At 43.3% G+C, this 22,241-nt stretch overlaps 1 protein-coding gene across 3 annotated transcripts in view; it reads left to right on the top strand.

The window, feature by feature from the left end:
- The window catches only part of adam12b (ADAM metallopeptidase domain 12b), a 138,377-nt gene that overhangs the window by 71,124 nt on the left and 45,012 nt on the right, over positions 1-22,241 (top strand). The gene's annotated exons all lie outside the window — the stretch shown is intronic.

Below are 22,241 nucleotides of genomic sequence, written 5' to 3'. Positions count from 1 at the left end.
TGCAGGTGATGCATGGAGTCGAGCACACCCCTGACCAAGAACACTTTGTTCCGCTTGACAAAGTAGTTCTCCTGATTTTTGGTAGATTATTCTTATATCACATAATTAAATATTCTTTTGTTGAAAATGTTTAATGTTTTAATGACAGCTATGATTTAAATAAATCAAACTACAGAGGAGTTTCTCTATCGGTGGAAGGATATCTTTGGCAGAGCAGTGGCGCGCTGTCGGGGCTGGAAATAATAAAAAATAAGAAGGTAAAATTCATATTTTCTTTATCGTGTTTTTGTTATCCGTGTTATCAAGCACCGGGAACCCTGTTTTGACCGTCATTTTCCTTTGCATTTTGTAAGCCTGCATGTACCTGCCATTTTTCCACCTGCCATTTTTCCACGTGAGGTAAAATTGAATTGACTTTACCACAGCCTATGACGAGTGACACTAATTTACGATATTTAACCATTTAATGCCAATCTTTTTAATTCCTCAGACGTGTAAAGCTCAAAAGGCTGATGTCAGAAATGATGTAACGTTAGGACATAAATTGTAATCTGTTCTGAGACCAAATTTATGCAGCCCGCGCTATCATTGTCTGCAGCCTGTGTAGTGCTAGAATGCTAGTTCCCATTACATTTTAAATACGTTAATGTGTTCTTCAAGAACCTTGTTTTTTACTGACAATGTACATCATATAACACGGATTTGTTGTATTTGCTTTGTTTGCTTGATATTTCTGGTTCGTGTAGTGCTAATTATAAATGAAAAGCCTTTGAGGGTTCTCAGCGTAACGTTACCAGAGAGTGATTGACAGCACGACGTGATAATGTCCCACCACTTATAACAATGTATTAAAATATGGGTGCATTACTAAAAAGCTCAAATCTCAGGACATGACAAGATTTCTCCAGGACTTAAAACCCACTCGGACCCCAGGGGGATAAATGATTGATCTGCACATAGATGCAGCATCTTTGCCTTCATTATGCAGACTACACATAACAGATTGTTCATAAGATTATATAGTATATACTGTACTTGTCAACTAATAATTCTGTTATTGTGAGGTGATGCATTTTTGAATTGTTTGACATTAAATTGATAGCATGTAGAGTACTCATTTGTGCTGTAAACTATGTGATGCTGGACATATCAAATAACTGTATTTCTGTTCTTCTGTTACAGGTGTGGACTGAAACCACTGGAGCACGAGACGGGTGGAAAAAGAGCCCTTAACGCGGTCTGGCACAAAACATCACAAAACACACTGTCAGCAGTTTAAGTGTTCAAAATATGTTTTGTTCAGTTGAGTTTAAAGTACCCTTTCTAATCTGAAATCTATCAAACTATTTTTAATGAATTTAACATTTAAGACTGTTTTTAAGGTTGAGTTAAATATTCTGTGTTAAGGATCAGAAAATGATTTTGATATTGATGAGACATGATATTGAGCATCCATGTGTTTTTCATTTTCAGAATGCACCTATTATGTTTATGATGTACAGGCAAATATAAAGTAGTAGATTATTCATTTTGAAGACTAACATCTAAGAAAGCAACATCCAAATGCTGCAGTTATCATTTAATCAGTAAAAATTGCATTGTATTTGGTAAAGCATAAGAATGGATAAGGTCAATTACAATTTAGCAATAACAAAAATTGTACTGTCCAGGTAGGAAACCTCAAAAAACATAATCTAGAACCACTCAAGTATACACTATGCAGGGATCCTCTATTAAACATACAGGGCCTTGGTTTAATCCACATGAGCTTTATAAGGTGGGACCAATATGGGGTTTATGCATGTTGCCCACTTGGGTCCCACATAGGCCCCACTCAGATTCTACTTAGGATTCATATGGGCTAATTCACATATGGCCGACATGGAACCCGTGGACAAACCCACTTGGGGCCCATGCCTCAAGCCCATATGGGGCCTACACATTGGCCCCACAAAAAAATGTTGGCTGCACTGGTCCTATGAACCGTACATAGGAAAATGGTGAAAATTGGCACACTCGTAGAGGTGGTACTCATCAGTTACGTGACCAAGTATGGGGTCTCTAGCACTCAGTCTATAGTGCCACCAGCAGTTCAAAAATGCACTTTTCAAATGGCTGTAACTTTTGAACCCATTGATGTACAAAATTCTACTCAAGACACGTCATGCACTCGACTCGCTCATCGCATTCCATGCGTTCCACAAAGACTCCACCCATTACAGTAGCGGCCATCTCAAAAAGTACAGTACTGCGTTTTTTTGCGTCTAGTCCTAGAAATTGTGACTGATTGCCACGAAAATCGGCTGAGACGATCTTTGGACTGAGCCGAATAGAAGAGAAGCTCCGGAATTGAGATTTTCACTGTTGCTCAAAAGTTACAACGCTGCAAACTTTTCAAAGTTGACCCCAAAATGGATCTTAGGCCGTATCTCAAACATTTATCAATCTATCGGTACGAAACATGGTACGCTTCATCGACACCTCAGACTGGGGGTCCTTGCCAAAATGGGGAACAGCGCCACCTATGGGTCGCGAGATTTGAAAAATGGCTATTTTTGCTAGTAACATTTGAAATGTTTGTCAGAAAACCGAGATCTCTGTGTCTATGGATTCCTCGTGTCATGCCGGATCGAACGATTATGATTCTGTCACGATTGGATGATCGGCCTGTCCGCCATCTTGAAATTTGTCATCAATCAAGATATCTTTAGATATAGTGTTATATTGGCACCAAATTTGACACACAACACCAACTTATAGTCCCAAACGTACCCTGGAAGTTTCAAGACAGTGCCACCTTGCGTTCATGAGATATCACTCATTTTTATATATTTATTTTATTACCCATGAACGCTGCTGTGTCAAGCAAGCCAACTGAATGGCACACCTGATAAATTGCAAGACTCAGATGCACGAGGTCGCCGGTTCAAATATGACGGGCCACAAGCCAAAATTCATTCTAGCATTCTCCTCTCACACACTCACATTCTCTTTTCGCACACATACATATCTATTCTCACATTCACACATTTTAACGCTCACATTTATACATTTTTCCTCTCACACACTCACATTTTCCTTTCACGCACATACATATCTATTCTCACATTCACACATTTTTCCTCTCACACACTCACATTTTCCTTTCACGCACATACATAACTACTCTCACACTCACACATTTTAACGCTCACATTCTAACGTTTTTATCTTATGTTCATATATTTTTACTCACACATTTATACAGTACATTTTGCTCTTATGTAAACGTATTCAAAGTATACATTTAGTTTTAAAAATTATAAATGTATGAAGAATGTATGTATGTGTGAGAGAGTATAGTGAAAACGGAAGGTGTATGATGGAAACGGAAGGCAGGTCACGCAGACGGCGCTTCCGCGTATCAAAGACGCCGTAAAATGCGGCATTTTATACAATATTACAATCAGCCCCGCCTTTTCTACACAGTCCAGCCCCTCCAATGAACAGAAAGACCTGTGTTGTAGAATGTCGATCTGAATAACGTTTCCTGTTTTTGACTTTATTGCGAATCATGTTTAGACTTTCATTATGTGATATTTTTCCATTGAGCATGTTTTTCCTCCTTTTCGTTTATCATAGGTGCACAAGCGGCATCTTTTTGAGAGTGTGTACGTTCATGATTCTGTGTACGTTCACATTTGTAAGCTGTCAGCCTCGGTAGCGCAGTGGACCGCGTCTGCAGCACCCGCACAGTCTTGCTTTTAACGACAGGAGTTCGACTTCGCGGTCCGACCTTATTCTTCGTTCCTTTTGAATTGTTTTATTGGGTCATGTTTTTAAATGTCGGAACACTACCCTGTTTCTGACAACTGATTAAATGACAAGAAACGCTTATTACTGTAACAAGCCAACTGGTGTAAGGCTTTAATGCATGTAACAGCTGCGGGCTAAATAAATGCCTTTACATCTGATGTGTGATGGGAAAAAGAGGCAAAGGGGAGGTTCGAACTCACTTACACTTAAACAAAATCACTTACATAATGCTGTTATGCATAAGTCCCAAACTAAATCTGAGATAAGTGAATATGGCCTCGCCTGCCTCGTCAAAATTACCATCCCAAAATACAAAACGTTTTTAACAAACGTGTTCGCTTAGCAACCTCTATAAAAAGAAGGCAGTATTTGGTATAGGCTATTAAAGCAGCGCGCCTGTGAGGAGACCGTTTCTCCTCAGCCGGCCTCAACAGACTGAGAAACAAACTTTAATTTCTATATGATTTATTTTACTCGACAAAGCACATGTTTTTTCTATAAAGAAACTCAGCTCGATGTGGATGGAGCGTATTATAACCTCAATATCCTGTGCTTTTGTGTTGCATATACCGTATACGTTCTGCACAGTTAGCCGACTGTGTGTGAACAATGTTTTTATTTCATTTTGAGTTTCGTTGTAATTGAGAATCCGTAAATGTGCATTAAACAGCCTAATCAATTGGCTTTTATTTTCGTTTGACAATTTAGCTTAAGATGGCTGTACGTATACGCTATAGGCTATCCTTTTATCATGAAGGGGAAAACGTTTCGTTCTAATTGCACCTTTGCTGCTTGTTGTTCTGTATTTACCAATAAATAATTTATAAAAACAGGCCTATATTTTCCTTTAAAATGCCGTTTTTGTCATCTAAAAAAAATCTATATAATAATAACAACGTAACAAGACTTTTTTGTCAGCATTTCCCTTATTGTTTCTGTATGTGAACAGTCTCCATAATTTTTAGATTTTTGATCGTCAAACGCTTATAGCGTTTTATACTGAATGCATCCAGCATGTACAGTCTATATGTAAATAGAAAAACAAACACGTTCGTATGGGAAATAATTTTTAATCAATAAAAACATACTCACAACAGCCACAGTAAGCAGACTAAATTAGCCCGCAACTGTTACATGCATTAAGGCCTTACACCGGTTGGCTTGTTAATAAGCGTTTCTTGTCATTTAATCAGTTGTCAGCAACAGGGTAGTGTTCCGACATTTAAAAACATGAATATGGTCGGACCGCGGAGTCGAACTCCTGTCGTTAAAAGCGAGACTGTGCTGCTGCCGCGCACGCGCAACGTGTCGCACATTTAAATTACAAGTATGTGCAAAAATAGTGTAAGTATGTAAACAAACGAAATGTAATGTCATTTTAGTAATGAAATAAAGTAAAGTGCGATGTATGTAGAACAACTTGGAGTGTTTTATAATACATGCAAATATATTCAAACAGAAACAAGGTAACGTAAGTACAAAATGACATTCTTTCTTTCATTGTCACTTCAAAAATCTGTTCCTCCTATACACTGTATTTCTGCAACTTTTGCTCTACGCTCTTGATTCCGCCCCTTCGAGATTGGCACATGTCATTGTTTGAACCTCTGAAAGCTCTCCTCGGGATGCTTGGTCAACAACATCAACTTAGTGGCACACATGATAAACTGCACGCCTAGCGTACAAGAGGTCATGAGTTTGAACCCTGTGTTGAGCATTTATACATTTCAGTTTGCAAAAATGGTGCATGTAAACAAATGAAATCTAATGTCATTTTAGTAATGAAATAAAATAAAGTGTGATGTATGTAGTGCAACTTTATAATACATGTAAATATATACAATATGCTACTTTTGCTCTACTGTCTCATTTCATGTTGTGGGTACACTGTGGGGAGAAGCATTTTGGTGCAGCTGAGGTCAACTGAAGCGCGTAAGTGTAATTGATTATTCTTGTCTTACTGAGTTTAAACGCAGTGTCGTTGCATTGTTTATTTCCGCATTTGTCACGTGGTGAAGTCGCGTTTGTTCTCGTGCCGGTTTTGTTGTTATTGGGAGATATTGGGAGGCGTGTCTAAACCCAGGTACAGGATTTAAAACTGTGAACTGTGCCCAGTTTTGTGGGAGAAGCATTTTGTTGCAGCTGAAGTCAACTGAAGCGCGTAAGTGTAATTGATTAATCTTGTCTTATGTCGTCTTTACACAGCAAAGGCGGCACAGAAACCGAGTCTGAAGCGGCTTAAAACCACGAAAATGAGCATTTACACAGAGCGTTAATGCGGCTCTAAAGCGGCATAAATGCATTTACACAGGAATTAAAATAATGCGAAATAATGCTGAACATAACCACAAAAACACAGAGCGTTAATGCAGCTCTAAAGCGGCATAAATGCATTTACACAGGAATTAAAATAATGCGAAATAATGCTGAACATAACCACAAAAGTACAGTTCTAACAATATGCTGATAAAATAATATCTTAAATTAAACAATATAAACTCAAAAAATATATATACTGACACTAATAATAACAATGCATACTGTAGGATAAAAGCAATAATAGGCTATAAATGCAACATTTTAAATGATTTTCCTAGCTAACAAACACTCTCGGGCACCTCACCGCATATTGAAAGACGCCAAAAGTTGTTTTAAAGAGCCACAAAGTCCCGGTCGACCAGGTAAATGAACAGTTCCGATGTTACAGCAAATGTTACCAGATCGTTTTCGTGTATGAAATATTGTCCTCAATGAGATGCGTCTGGAAATATAACGACAAAATCCTGAATTTCAATCCTAGCCCGAGAAGAACCAAATAATTTACGCTCCTATCATCTGTGCACAAGCGCTACTGTCCTCACTTTACGATCTGGACCGAAGCACACTTACATTATTATGATGCGACTGTTTTGAGGTAAACGGTAAGAAAAGCACACACTCTCATCACAACACAATGTTAAGTTTGTGATTTATTAAGTGTTCGACTTCATGCGTGTGTTGCGGAGAAGTAACAGGAGAGCTTTTCAAATAACTGCCACACTGCATAATGTCCGACAAACCTAATATTTGAAGCAGTTTGAGACGCACAGTAAAACATGTCTGCATGCGATGGTGTCACACGTATACTGGAAGTTTTTTTCCACGAAGGAGAGGAGCTTAAGAGGAATTTAAACAATGTCATGAGTTCAAATAAAAAAATCTGCATGCCGGGCCTGAGTCACAATCATACTCCAAACATTTTTCTAAATTAACTTTAAAAAGAAACGAAACGAAATAAATGTAATTTGCCATTAAAAACTAATCTAAACTATTTTAATGGCTGAAAACGGTCTCAAAATTTACATCCTGCATTCAAACTGTGCCACAGCCTGCCTGAGTAAACAAAAATACTCCAAACATTTTTCCTCATTAAATAATTTTATGAAGAAATTAAACGAAAAATTTGTTTGAATTATTTAGAAAACCTGTGTTGTTATTATTAGCCTAAAACAAATGTGGCTGTGTGTTTTGGGCTTCATCTTCACTCTCTCACTTTCTGCTGACATGACAATGACGTAGTTTAGAGCGGCTTTAATGCGCCTTCATTTACACTAAACCTGAGCCGCATCAGAGTCGCCTTTGATACTAGGGTCTGAGGAGGGTCAGAGGCGGCATATTTTAGATCGGCTTTCCTGCGGCATTGCGTCTTTACACAGAAATTTAATCCGCCACAGAGACGCCTTAACCCGCCTGTGTAAAGACGCCATTATTGAGTTTAAACACAGTGTCGTTGCTTTGTTTATTTCCGCATTTGTCACGTGGTGAAGTCGCGATTGTATGGGATCAGAATTGTTTCAATATTCTGAATAAATAAACTATGATCCGCAAATAAATATAGAGAGTTTCACAAACATTTTTTAAATCCACATATGCACAAAAAGCGAACCATAAATATATGTTAGACGTTCCACAAAAAGAAATGGAATTCACAAATAAATACAATGAGATTTGCAAATAAAAAATATTTACAAATTTATTTTAATGGCATTTATTTGTAGATCGCTTTTCTGCACATTTGTGGATCACTTTCTGTGCATTTGTGAATCGCTGCACGCATTTGTGGATCAGTGCACGCATTTGTGGATGGCTTTCTGTGCATTTGTGGATTTTGAAACATTTCTAACGTCAAGACGTGCGCATAATCCACAAATAGGTGACTCCGCCCACTATCTACGCAAGCGGGTAACTTTCGCTTTCATTGTCCAATTGGGCACGTTCTAACTTCAGCAAATCACGTTTTGCTCTGCACTAAGATTCAGGGAGCTAACATGGCGGCTAGTGGCGGTCTAAAATGCGTGATATACTAAGAAATGTGAATGGCCTCTTCTTTATACTACTCAGTAATGATTGCTTGTGTTTACATGCATTGTCCATATGTTAGTAACAAACGACTGAGACTTTATGACTTGATAACAGCGTGCACGGACTGGGGTGGACAATCCCGGTGACTGATTTGGTCAGCTGCAAGCCAGCCGTTTTACTGTCTTTATGTATCAAAGTGATAAATTCCAATTTTGACATTCAATAAAATATAAACTGTTTCCCCGATACTGCATGGGTAAGCAGCTAGTTCGCGCCGAACACTCAGCGCATGCCTCCTTTCAAGGTGCGCAGCGTTTGCATTGCAATGCGCACTGCAGATGTCGGTGTACTACCAGTATAACGATGGCAGAACTAACGTGGGGGAAATCATCAGCACTGTGAATTTCTATGTCATTCATAATTCAAAATAAAACGTAATTTAATCAGTCATCTCGGTTTATCCCATTCCTGAATGATCTCTGCTGTGGTTAAACTGTTCTGTTTACTGTCTAACTCTTGCCACGACTATGATCTTGTGCACAATTCTCAAATTCACACAGCAACCCCAAAAGTAAACGATGTAGGCCTAGTAAAATTTGTGTTCCCTTTCTGTCGGTCTCTCAACGTTGTGTCGAACCGACAGATGGGGTTCGTCCTTGAGAACCAATCACTTCCGACTTCTTAGAAAAGGCCAATGAAAATTGGCGAATGAAATTTGCATGCCGGACTCCGCCCCCGGATATCCGGGTATAAAAGGGAGACGGCGTGCCTCATTCATTCACCTTTTGTTCTNGCTTCCGACTTCTCTAGAAAAGGCCAATGAAAATTGGCGAATGAAATTTGCATGCCGGACTCTGCCCCCGGATATCCGGGTATAAAAGGGAGACGGCGTGCCTCATTCATTCAGCTTAATTCTGAGGAGCCTGAGACCTCTCACGACTGCTGCAGTGGACAGCACGTGTTGTGGCAAGAGGACACAACGTCTCGTTCCCTCCATCAGGGAACCGAGGTTACAAACGTAACCGAGACGTTCCCTTTCTGTCGGTCTCTCGACGTTGTGTCGAACCGACAGATGGGGTTCCAATGGAAAACGCCATAACACTGTGCCCTGTCACAATCTCAACGAAGCGACGGTGACTGGCCTGGGCGTGTCAGCCGTGACGCTACCGCGAAATTGTAACCTACCAGTGGGTAGGTAGGGGGTCCCAGAGCTTTCTTGAAAGGTGGGAAGGCCCCTACCTTCGGCCTCACAGGCGGCGGCCTTGTTTCTCTAACAGCGAGAAGCCGCCCGGAACCGTAAGGCCACTGGGTAAGCGCTACTTCCTCAAGCGGGGGATGCGCTACAGAGACCACTTCCTACCACAGGGAGGAGACTAGTGGAGATACCAACATGGTCTCACCGATGGGGGAGAACTCATGGGAAGAAAGTGCGGACTGAAGGAGTTAACCGCGAGGTGGAGGTCCACCTAAGGAGGTCATGGGTTACCAAGGTGGGAACCAGCATGAGGATACATCAGACGGAACCGCCCTGCTGGGGGGTTGCAACGTCTGGTAGCACTAGGTCCGGTTAGAGCTATGTTGCGAATAACTCAGGTGATACCCGGCCTAAGGGGCAGGGCTGCTCTGCCCAGCCCGCCCACAGGAGGTGCTTGCTAGTGATGGATGGAGTGCCTGTTCTTCACCCAGTGGGGGAAGAAGGGAGGCTAGTTAGTACGCTGACCCCCTTAGGAGAAAGGGGGGGAAGGTACTGTCTTAGGCGTACACCCTACCGGTCGCCAGTCTTGCCTGATGCCCGCAAGACTCAAGCAGACCGGTTTTACGCGGAGGCTGTAGGACCTCGCGAAGGTGATGGGTGTAGCCCAACCCGCAGCTCTGCAGATGTCTGCCAGAGAGGCGCCTCGAGCCAGTGCCCACGAGGAGGCTGTACTCCGTGTGGAGAGAGCTCTCACCCAGTGGGCGCGGGCGATCTTAGGACAGGTACGCCGTAGTGACGGCATCCATGATCCAGTGCGCCAATCTCTGTTTGAGACAGCCCTCCCTGCTGATCTCCAAAACAGACAAAGAGCTGCTCAGAGCTCCTGCGGCTCTGCGTGCGGTCCAAGCAGAGGCGCAATGCGCGTACTGGACACAACACGGATGGGGTTGGGTCTTCCTCCCCGGTGGGGAGCGCCTGTAAGTTCACCACCTGGTGTCTCGGGGGAGTGGTGGGAACTTTGGGCACGTAGCCGGGCCGGGGTCTCAGGATAGCGTGAGAATAACCGGGCCCGAGTTCTAGGCAATCTGTGGACACGGAGAATGCTTGTAGGTCCGCTACCCTCTTGAGCGTCCTCCCGAGAGCCGTCTTCATCGTGAAGTGAGAAAGAGCGGCATCTCCGAGGGGCTCCAGGACCGCATCAAGGTCGTAAGAGGGTACGGAGCGTGGGTGAGGTGGTAGCCTTCCCGCGCCCCTTAGGAACCAAATGATCAGGTTGTGCTGTCCTAGAGACTACCAGCAACTGGGTCGTGATGAGCGGCAACAGCGGCTACATACACGTTCAGTGTGGAAGGGGAGAGATTATTCTCGAGTCTCTGGGAGGACCGCACCCACTTGATCAAGCAACTCCGCGGGTCTTCTCTTCGAGAAGAGCACCAGGATGAGAAGAGGCACCACTATAGGCGTATAGTCGCCTAGTGGCCAGGGCCCTAGCCTGAGTAGTGGTCTTAACCGCCGCAGGGGTTAGGCCACTCAGGATCTCCTCGTTCCGTCCAGGGGCCAGACATGGAGGTTCCAGAGGTCTAGCCCGTGATGCCATAACGTGCCCTTCCCCTGGGAAAGCAGGTCCTTCGTCAGGGGAATCGGCCAGGGGGGAGCTGTCGTCAAGAGCATTAGCTCCGAGAACCAAGTCCGGTTGGGCCAGTATGGCGCAACTAGTACACTTGATGCTCCTCTTCCCTGACCTTGCACAGGGTCTGTGCAGTGAGGCTCACTGGGGGAAGACGTACTTCCGCTTGTCCCACGGCCAGCTGTGCGCTAGAGCCTCCGTGCCGAGGCAGGGAGTACCTTAGCGGCAATGGGTGGTGTCCAGGGAGGCGAAGGGGTCTACCTGAGCCCGCCCTGACTGTCCCCAATGAGCTGGCTACGCGGGGGTGGAGTCGCCACTCTCCGCGAGGCGTCAACTGACGAGAGAGCACATCGGCTGTCTGGTTCAGGTCACCTGGGATATGTGTGGCCCTGCGGACTCCACAGGAGGAGGCGTCGGGCGAGTCGTGTTAGCTGCCATAAGCGAACGCCACCCTGGCGGTTAAAAACGCTACGGCAGTTGTGCAGTCCGACCGGACCAGCACGTGCTTGTTCTGCACGAGAGGTTGTAACCCCTTCAGTGCGGGTAGCACATCCAACAACTCTAGGCAATTGATATGCCTGCGCAGGCGGGGGCCCGTCCATCGCCCCGACACTGCGTGCCCGTTGCACACGGCACCCCAACCCTGCAGGGAGGCGTCTGTCGACCCTGACGCGTCTCGCCTGCCCGAGAGGGACCCCCGTCCGTAGAAAAGGTCATTGAAGACCAAGGGGTTAGGGTGCGTCGGCAGAAAAGCGTAATCACCATCCGCCTGCTGCCGGTGTGCCACGCTCTCCAGGGAACTCGACTCTGTAGCCAGTGTTGGAGCGGTCTCATGTGCATCAACCTGAGGGGTATCACCACCGTCGAGGATGCCATGTACCCAGGAGCCTCCTCCCGCTGACTGCTTGAAATATTCCAGGCAGTTCAACACTGACTGAGCGCAGTCGCGCTGTAATGGAGACAGAGTTGAGTTCCATACCAAAAAAGAGTATGCTCTGCACAGAGGAGAGCCTGCTCCTTTTCGGTTGACCTGTGGTCCCAATCGATCTAGGTGCCGAAGCACTAGGTCCCTGTGTGTACATAACAGATCTCACGAGTGTGTCAAATGAGCCAGTCGTCGAGATAGTTTAGTACCCGCACACCTCTCTCCCTGAGGGGAGTGAGGGCGGCTTCCACGATCTTCGTGAAGACTCGTGGGGACAGGGACAGACCGAAGGGGAGGACTCTGTACTAATATGCCTGACCCTCGAAAGCGAACCGTAGGAACGGGCGATGACGAGGGAAAAGAGACATGAGAGTAAGCGTCCTTCAGGTCGATTGCCATGAATCCATCTTGACATCTGACAGATGCCAGGATGCGCTTCTGCGTGAGCATCCTGAACGGCAGCTTGAGTAGGTGCCTGTTCAGGGTACGCAGATCTAGCGACCCCCGCTCTTTTGGGGACGATGAAGTACGGGCTGTAAAACCCGTTGAACATCTTGGCTAGAGGGACGAGCACGATCGCTTCCTCACCAGAGGGGTGGCGACCTCGGCCCGAAGCACTGGACATCCTAGCCTCAGCTGAGGTAAGAGGATGCCCCGAAACTTGGGCGGGCGTCCGGGGAGTTGGATCGCGTAGCCGAGACGGACCGTATCCCGTAGTCACCGTGACGGTTTGGGAAGCTCTTGTCAGGCTCCCAGGGACCGACAGGGAGGCTAGGGGTACGTTCTGCTTCATCGACCTCCCGGGGGTGGTTCGATGGCTGGCAGTACGGATCCCTCGCCGTGGGGGGGACCCCCGGGGAGGAGATCGGCTCTGCAGTTTTACCTGTCTGGCGAAGATGTAGCACAACGCACCATCGAATGAGAGTGCTTAGGCTAATGATTATCCCTGACATTGGGTCTTGCCGCAACGTCAAGTTGCCGAACACCGTCGTGTAGAGGGTGAGAGCGGCTGTGATAATACCCAGACGATGATGTGGCACAAAGCACCGTCGATTGAGAGTGCTTAGGCTGCTGATTATCCTCGACATTGGGTCTCGCCGTGACGCAACGTCGAGTTGCCGAACACCGTCGTGTAGAGGGTGAGAGCGGCTGATATAAACGCCCAGAGAGGGAGAAAAACTTTAGAAAGGTATTCTCGAACTCCCTGGGGTCTTCCCATGAGGGCCGCATTGGCTTTCGCCGCGGCTGCTGATGGGGTGGTGGTCTCCTCTTCGATGTCTCGAAGAGGACCAGGGCTGCTGGGAAGCAGACGGTGCACGGGATCTCGGCGGCCAGAGGGCGGTCGAGTCGCGGCTGGGGAGGACATACGTGATATCCTCTATCTGCTCCCTAACTGTCGAACCCGACAGTATCACCAAACAGCCCCCCCTTGCGAGATGGGTGCATCGAGAAAGCGGACTTTCTCAGAGTTACTCACCTGTGCAAGGTTCAGCCAGAGGTGTCTCTCCTGGACCATAAGTGTGGACATCGCCCGACCCAGGGCCCGCGCGATCACCTTGTTCGCCCGAGAGCGAGGTCGGTGAAGCCGCGGAGTTCCTGCATAAGCGCTGGGTCGGTCTTACCCTCGTGGAGCTCTCTCCGCGCATTGGCCTGCAGGAAGGCCATAGCATGGAGAGAGGGGACAGCTTGGTCCGCAGCAGAGTAAGCTCTCGACACCTCAGATGCCGAAAAGCCTACGTGCTTTGGACGGGAGTTTAGGTCGAGCCCCGGGGGACATCGACGTATCCTCTAGCTGCCCCACCATCGAGGGAAGAAAGGGTGATGGAACTAGTTGACGTGTACGCGCCGAAGGGGGCGTTCCAGGTCGTATTAGGTTCCTCATGCACTCCCGTGTCAACCGGGTACTGATGCTCTGTCTGACAGGTTGTCAGTCGGAAATAGGGATGCACCGAATCTAACATTCTTGGCCGAAGCCGAACATGATGTGAAACACTTGGCCGAAGGCCGAATAATACCGAACACCGAATATGGTTTTTGCATTTCTTCTATTTATTAAGCTATTTTTTCACTATTGCACAAACTGAATAGTCAAAATTTGCTTTTAAAAATTTGTCTTGCTTTTCAATAAAATACAATACAACTTAATATAAAATTGAGCAAAACAAAATACATTAAAACAAAAAATTTAATAGCCTATATTAATTAGGCCTATAACTGACTGGTAAAAGAATGTAATGTAAGTTACTCTGTACCCCTACAACAAAACAGTTCATTAAAAAGTGTCATTCCACATTAGGCCTATAAACTAAAAATACGAATAAACTAAAACTGTTGGATTATTATAGGCTACGTTGCAAAGTGATTTTAAGAAAAAAAAAACATCGAACGCAAGCAATTCTGACTGATGCTGACTGACAACCATTTCAGTTCACGTCTCTCCTGCAAACTCCGCCCACAAAAGCTGACTGTTCTCTGGTGCACTCGTGGCCGGGATGCACAGAGATTACTTTGACAAGTTGTTTAGTACAGGGAACTGTGTGCGCGCGACCACTGTATGATGTCAAAGGATGTCGCGAGCGGCGGGGCTACTGTCAGACAGCCCGCTTCCGTCTGAAGTACACAAGTTACCGACCGGTAAAGACGCTTTCATTCGGAAATTTACTTCCGTGCGGCAAGTCCCGTGCTGTGTCTTTCTCTGACACCTTAAAATGCTCCACACACACACTGCCAAAATGTTTGCGGCATTAATAAAGCGCACGTCTCTCTCTCTCTCTCTCTCTCTCTCTGCGCTGGTTGCTAGTTGATCGTTTCTCGAGTCATGTTCGGTAAAATTTATTCGGCCATTTCACATATTCGGCCGAATACCGAACATGCGTTTTTTGCTATTTTCGGCCGAATATATTCGGTGGCCGAACATTCGGTGCATCCCTAGTCGGAAACTTTTTATAGATGCAATAAGACGTGATGAGCGGATAAGTGCGGCTCCAATCCACAAGAGATGCACACAGAAATACTTCAGATTAAAGTCATATCAAGAAGAAAACGAACAATTTTGTGGTGAAAGGAGGAAGCATCCGGATTTAAAATAACAATTCAAGCGGTAAGTTTCAAATTCTGTTCGCATTTGCGTTATGTTAAGGTAAAGGTTACATTAAAATAAACGTCCCTGTTTGCGTGTTAATTTGTTAGCGCCAATGCTAATCCAGTCAAGTGTCCTTATTAATCATTTAATGCTTCTATAACTGTAATGGTGTAAAATGAATGGGAGGACATGATGGGGTTTACAGTACCTATTTTATATAGGCCTATCCAAAATTTATGGATATTAATTGGATAGATTAACTCTAGTTTAAATTTGGCTTTTTAAACCTAATTAAGAAAAATCTATCTGTTGCATTTATTATTTTAATACACAGTTACCTTAATGCAAGTAATCTTGTGTAAATGCAGTATAAAAACTGAGGTTTGTTCTAATATTGCATATGCATGTTTGTTCAGTCAGTTGACTTACTGAAGTTTATTCTATTTGTCTTCTACAGCAGCAGACTGAGGAGGATGTTCATCAGCATAAAAGACCCCAGTGAGCACACAACAGTTTCAGCAACAATTAACTTACACTTCATGTATACAAAATGGCATTGCTTTATATACATTTATATTAACAATGAGCTTTATTAATAAAATTGTGTTTCAATTAGCTGGTGTTATGCTTTGATACCGAATTTGGTACCGAGAACTGTGGAATTGAACTGGTATTGGTACCGACTACTGAAATTTTGGTACCGTGACAACACTATTTTCAGCTAATGTATTTTGCATACCACTGCGCACCCTGTTCACGCAGACATCATACGTCATCAGCGCACTCACGTCCGCTGTGTCAATGTAGGGAGAATGGCGGACAGTCAGCAACAATCAAACTTTCCTGCGGAACCGACAAGTAAATCTACATAACGAAAGTCAGTTTTTGAAAAGTGACGAAAAAACGTCTGGATCAGGGGTCGGGAACATTTTTTAACCAAAGAGCCATTTTTCCAGTTTTGGTTAATTTATTTTTGCAAAAGAGCCATTGCAAAAACTATAACATCTTTCAATGGCTTCAATACTAATAACTTGATTTATGTCCACAGTCTCACTATGGTCCCTGTGGGGATCAATTGTTCTTTGCCTTGCATAAGAGAACATGTCCAAGAGAACATGTCCACAGGCAAGGCAAAAATAGTGAAACAAACAAAACCGTGCATACTCTGGGCCTCTAAAAAAGTATTTCCATGACTTATAAACAACTTACAGGTTTACATTAGGCCTCCATTAAATTAAACTTCATTATATCTAACATATAACAATTTTAAAAAGTGCACGTTCATAGTACAGATACAAAATACTGCATATGTGTCTTCTGACTTTGCATTGCAATGTTCGACTTCTTGAAATGCTGCATGATCGGCAAATGTCTGACATCAGAGTACCGCGTTTCGAAAGCACACAGAGCTCTGCGTGTGGCTCACGAGCCATAGGTTCCCGACCACTGGTCTGGATCATGAAAGAGGAAAAACTCGAATTAACATCGGTTCATCTTTTACACGATGGAGACAGCTCCGGCAGGCAAAGGGTCTGAAAGACGATACCATGGTTGCTCTCTTTCCTTTGGACAGGTATGTACATGCTTTCAGAAGAATTTAATGGATTAAGTTTGTAATTCGTTACGTGGATTAACAAAATACATTCATGTGTTTGGAGGTGGCGTGCCTTTGGATGGCGAATCGCATAGAGGGTGGGATTATAATTTCAGTGCTAGCAGGCTAAAATTAACACCTTTCCAAATCAACCACTCCACCTTTAAGATCTGCAGACATTGCATATTTTTGGTTACTAAATGCTAATAAAAATCAATAGTTTTATTTGGAATTTGGAGGAAATGTTGTCACTAGTTCAAAGACTGAATGGAAAATGATAATTTTACCCAATTTCATTGTAGGTACATGACCCAGAAATGGTAAATTCTGAAAAAATGAAAATAATTTTGGAGTGGCCTTTCTTAATTTTTCCGCAGCTGTATTTAATAACTCAAAATTCTTCAAAAAAATCTTCAAATTCTTCAAAATTCCATTTCTTTTTATCACATTTAAGGAGTAAATAATTTTTAAATAGTCTAATATCAAAATCCTAAAACGTTCTGCTTCTAGATGTAAATACAATTCAGAGTTTTCTGTATGGTCTTGACATTTTGGACACCACTGTACATACAAACACTTTCTCACAGCGACCGCTAGAATTCTGTCCTAATTGAGTATGTGCATATGTGAACAAAGCAGCTGAGAACAACACAAGGTAGATTTGGAAAAATATTTATGGGTACCTGCAACCATTGTGTGCGTGTATGGTGGTGCAATATGTGGGTATGGTTTTGGTCACAGGTCAGTCTGCAATGACATTACTGACGTAGAAGTGGCATGCGACATGATGCGGGCATGAAGAAATCTAAATGTAATCACCTCAATGACATAAGCAGCTGCTTAAAGGGTCAGTATGTAGTATGTAGTGACTGAGAACATGTGTTCCAGACGATGTAGGCTTAAGGGTAACTAGTGTTGCTTTCGTCAACGAAAATTATGACTAAATATCGTCTTCAACGAACATGTGACGAAAACGAGATGAGACGCAACGTAAATGCTGGTCATGTGACGATGACTATAATTAAATGTATAATGCAATTTTGTTGATGAATAAAAACGAGACTAAATGTGGTTTACAAAATAAAAACTATGCTAAAATGTCTCTTCATTTTCGTTGACCGAGACGAGACGAAAATGTTATAACGTTATTTCGTGTCGTTTAGTCGCGTTATTATTATTATTTTGCAGTATTTCTGTATCCTGTGTCTCACTTCAGGGGCTGCATCAGGTCCCACTGCACAGACGTAGGCGACGTCACTTCCTCAAGCCCCACTCGCGGCATTATTTAGAAGATGCAGCTGCGGTGAGTTAGCGTAAACGACTACAAACAAAGTTAAGTCTGACACAGAGAGGCTAGGGGTGCGGGATAAATGCGATTCTTAGATGCATCGCGATGCGGACGTGGACGATTCTGTCAGGATCCTGTCCTTCCTATTCTGAGATTTCGTGCCTTGTGGACAGGGTCGTGACAGTACCATGTCTTGTGTGTGTGTTTCGTCTTGTGTGGAGACACGTGGTGGTTTGTTTTGACATTTTGCCGCGTGTCCTCCTGTCTTTCGTTTAGCTCTGCCTCCTTGTTTCTCCGTTACTTCCCATTAGTGTTTCATCCCTCTCACCTGTCCAGCCTATTCCCATTAGTGTTTTATCCTTGCCACCTGCCCGTCACACTCCCTGTGTCATTATCCCTAGTTAGTGTTTCCCTATGTAATGTCTCAGTTCCCTTTGTCCCTCGTGTTTGCATTGTTCTTGATGTGTGCGTTTACCTGTTTGCCTTGTTCGTGTCTTCTGTCAAAGACTGAGTCGTGTTTTGGATTATTATTTGGATTTTTGACCTCTTTTGTTTTGTCCCCCTTGCGGGAAGTTTTCTGTTTGTATTATTATTCTGAGTCCCTGTTTTGCCCCATTGTGGGTTTTTGTTTTTCAGTCTTGTTATTAAAAGTTTATTATTTAACCCTTTACCTGTGTGGCTGATGCAGAGAAGCTTATTCATGCATTTGTGACCTCAAGACTTGACTACTGTAATGCACTGCTTAGTGGTTGTCCTGCAGCATCAATAAACAAACTACAGTTAGTTCAGAATGCAGCTGCCAGAGTTCTAACCAGGTACAGCAAATACGACCACATAACCCCAATGTTATCAACCCTTCACTGGTTACCCATTAAGTATCGTATTGACTTTAAAGTTCTTTTAATTACTTATAAAGCCTTAAACGCTTTAGCTCCTACCTACATAACAGAGCTTCTACCACATTACAACCCATCACGCTCTCTAAGATCTCAAAACTCCAGACTTTTGATAACACCTAGAATAACTAAATCCACCAAAGGGGGTAGAGCTTTCTCATACGTAGCACCTAAACTCTGGAATAGCCTCCCCGATACTATTCGAGGGTCAGACACACTCTCCCAATTTAAATCTAGATTAAAGACACATCTTTTCAGCCAAGCATTCACTAATACATAGCTAATGAACAGCAGCTACGCTAATTATTCTCTTTCTGTTTCTGCCCTCGCCTCGGGATGCCCATCCCGAGGTAGGGAGAGATTCCGCCAGGCCCAGATGAACGTCATATGCCCATCCACAACTAGAGATTACGCCAGCTACATCGGAAAATCCCGTGCCATCCTCCTGCGAGAGCCTGCGGACTGACTGACCATCCAGCTCCATCCAAGGCAATTCCATCACCACCCAAGAAAAAGGCGACCATCTGGCCGGCCCAGCTCAGACAATTCCATCCCCAACCGAGAGCAAAGACGGACTACCTGTCACATAAATGCTAAATTTACAATACTTGGTATTTAATGCTAAACTTACATCACACGACAGCAGTTTGAAGTTATGGCTGCACTCAGTGACTTTGATTGGAGGTAGCTGGGTGGGTGTTGTAGGGAGTGGGGGGGCTTGTTGGTTGTGGTTCGGGGCGTTTCATTTGTTGGGACTGTGTGGGTCTGGTCTGGTTGGTCTTGTTTTGTGGTCGATGTCGGACAACAGAGGAATAAAGTTAATTATGCCATTACTACTTTTCCCTGGTTGTCCCTCTGTTGTCTGTTGTTGATCACGGAATGGGACCGGGTTGGACCTGCACGGTTTCGGCGGGTGGGGCTTCCTGGGTCGCGGCTCGTGGGCTCTCCCTGTTCTTCGTGGACGTTGCTCGGTGGCTTTGGTCGGGGTCACTGAGTGCAGCTATGACACGTCAGAGGAGATCTGGCCCTCCCGGCTGAGCCTGGTTTCTCCCGAGGTTTTTTTTTCTCCATTATTCAGCATTGGAGTTTGGGTTCCTCGCCACAGCAGAGCAGTGCAGTGTTGGCTTGCTCACCGGGAGACTGCATTTATTTATTCATTTATTTATTAGATATTATTTATTATAATGATCTTGCTTGGTCTATAAACACCATGCACTGTGCTGTGTTTTACCTTTCTGTGTTTTTCTTATTTGCTCCTGTAAAGCTGCTTTGGAAAAATGCACATTGTGAAAAGCGCTATATAAATAAAATTGAATTGAATTGAATTGAACCTGCCTGCACTTGGGTTCTGTCCACCGATCCCTGACAGATTCTGAATCGATTCACGAATGTCAAAAATCGATTTTCTAAATGTTAAATATTTGACGGCATGCAAATAAGAGACGACAAAGATGGCGGAGAAAGAAATCCGACCGGCTCAGTTTACATTAAAAGCTCATGTATGGAAGCATTTTGGTTTTCATGAAGCTGAAGGTAAAATGGCCTCGACAAGACCCACATATGCAAGTTGTGTCAAGCTAAACTAACATATTTTGGAAACACGACAAACATGATAAACTATATTAAAGTCATAACAGGGCTCGACATTAACGCTTGTCCGGGACAAGTGAATGTTTTGTATGGGCGAGTGAGAGAGAATTTTACGTGCCCGACCGGACAAGTAACTTGAAAAAAACCAACAGTACGACATATATGTAGAATAATAAGAATATGTGCATTAGACAGAGCTGCATGTTTGTCGTGGTTGTGCTTGTTTGTGTGTAACAATAATCAATGCGCACCGCACTGAGTCCATGTAACTAGATGCGGAGCGAAATCCTGTTATTTAAATGTCATCTGGCTGTTCTGAGTGTCTGAGTGAATTATGTGCACAGTATTTATCTGCGTCTGCACTTTATGAGGATATGAACAAATTAACTTCATCTCCAGAGTTGATCTGAGAGTTTATTTTAGGAGTGTTTACTGTTTGAGTGAAGCTATCGTCAAACACAAAAACTCAAGCGTCTAACCAAAGACCCGTCAAAATAAAAGTCCCGTTAAATTGAACACTCAGACAAAAAATACTTTAGTGAACTATAGTATTTGCTATTGAAAATTGTAGTGCCCTTGTAGTAAAGTGATAAACACTGTATACTGTAGTAAAGTTCAAAAACATGATAGTATCTAAGAAATTTACTGCAGTTTACTATAGTAAATACTATAGTATACTACAGTAATTTATGTGGACAAATATACCACTATTGTATAGTAAAAAAGGAAAAACACACAAATTAGAAATATTTAAACAAATTTAGGTAGTCTAAAAATTATATGGCCCTAATTTGTAGTCACTTTGACACTTTGTAGTCAATGTGTCTCATGTACAGCTGCTTTGTAACAATGAAAATTGTAAAAGCGCTATATAAATAAAGTTGAGTTGAGTTGAGTTAATTTATCCATCTGTATGTAACATGAATGTATTTTGTCAGTTACCTGCCTTTTCATGATGAACTGCACTTGCATATTTTTTTTTTAATGATGACAACCGACGATTTATACTTGTGCTCCTACTGTTTGGCCTGTACTACCAAACTTTAAACCTCTCTAGCACCAGTGCTACGTGCAAAAAAAGTCTGCATTAATTTACTGCATTCTGTATGCTACTACAGGGCACTGCGGGCAGTCACTCTTTTCCTGTTGGTTCTTTGCAATACTGGCAAATGTAACCTTCCAGTTGACTTGCGAAATCCCTTCCATTTGTTTTATTAATAAAGAATATTGGAAGTAAAATCTGTCTGGGTAATTACAAATACTTTGATTTTAATAGTCACACAGCAAGAAAAAGAAAATTTGTATAGGAAAAAATCGAGAATCGTTTTATCATCGCAGCCCTCTGAATCGTAATCGAATCGCATCATGACGTGCCTAGAGATTCCCACCCCTACCGATGGCCGTAAATTCAAATCAGAGCGTCTTCCATGTCTGGAATGGATGTATACTTGAGTCTATAAGGTAACAATAATATAATAAGATAACCTTGTTTGAAATGGGTTTGGCTAAAAGAAAATTTTGGTTTTGTCTATACTACTAGGTACTTATACTATATTGACTGGGTTAAATAGAATTGAATTACTAAAAAGAGACTAAAATACAATTTGATTGGTTCTCAAGGACGAACCCCATCTGTCGGTTCGACACAACGTCTCGTTCCCTCCATCAGGGAACCGAGGTTACAAACGTAACCGAGACGATTTCCAACCAGCATTACAAAAAAATTCTGGACAGGATCACCTATCCTGCCTTTAAATAGTGCAAAGAAAACAAGCTCATATTCATGTTTAAACAACACAACACTAATGTTTTACATGTATTTTAGAATCAATTTAAAAAATGAACATATAATGGGAAAAGCCTGATTTCATGCATCTTTGCATTCTCTCAGTGTTTCACGTTGCTGTT

The sequence above is a fragment of the Triplophysa rosa genome, linkage group LG10, assembly GCF_024868665.1.
Source record: "Triplophysa rosa linkage group LG10, Trosa_1v2, whole genome shotgun sequence".
NCBI lineage: Eukaryota > Metazoa > Chordata > Actinopteri > Cypriniformes > Nemacheilidae > Triplophysa > Triplophysa rosa.
This window is presented reverse-complemented; position numbering and strand designations above follow the sequence as displayed.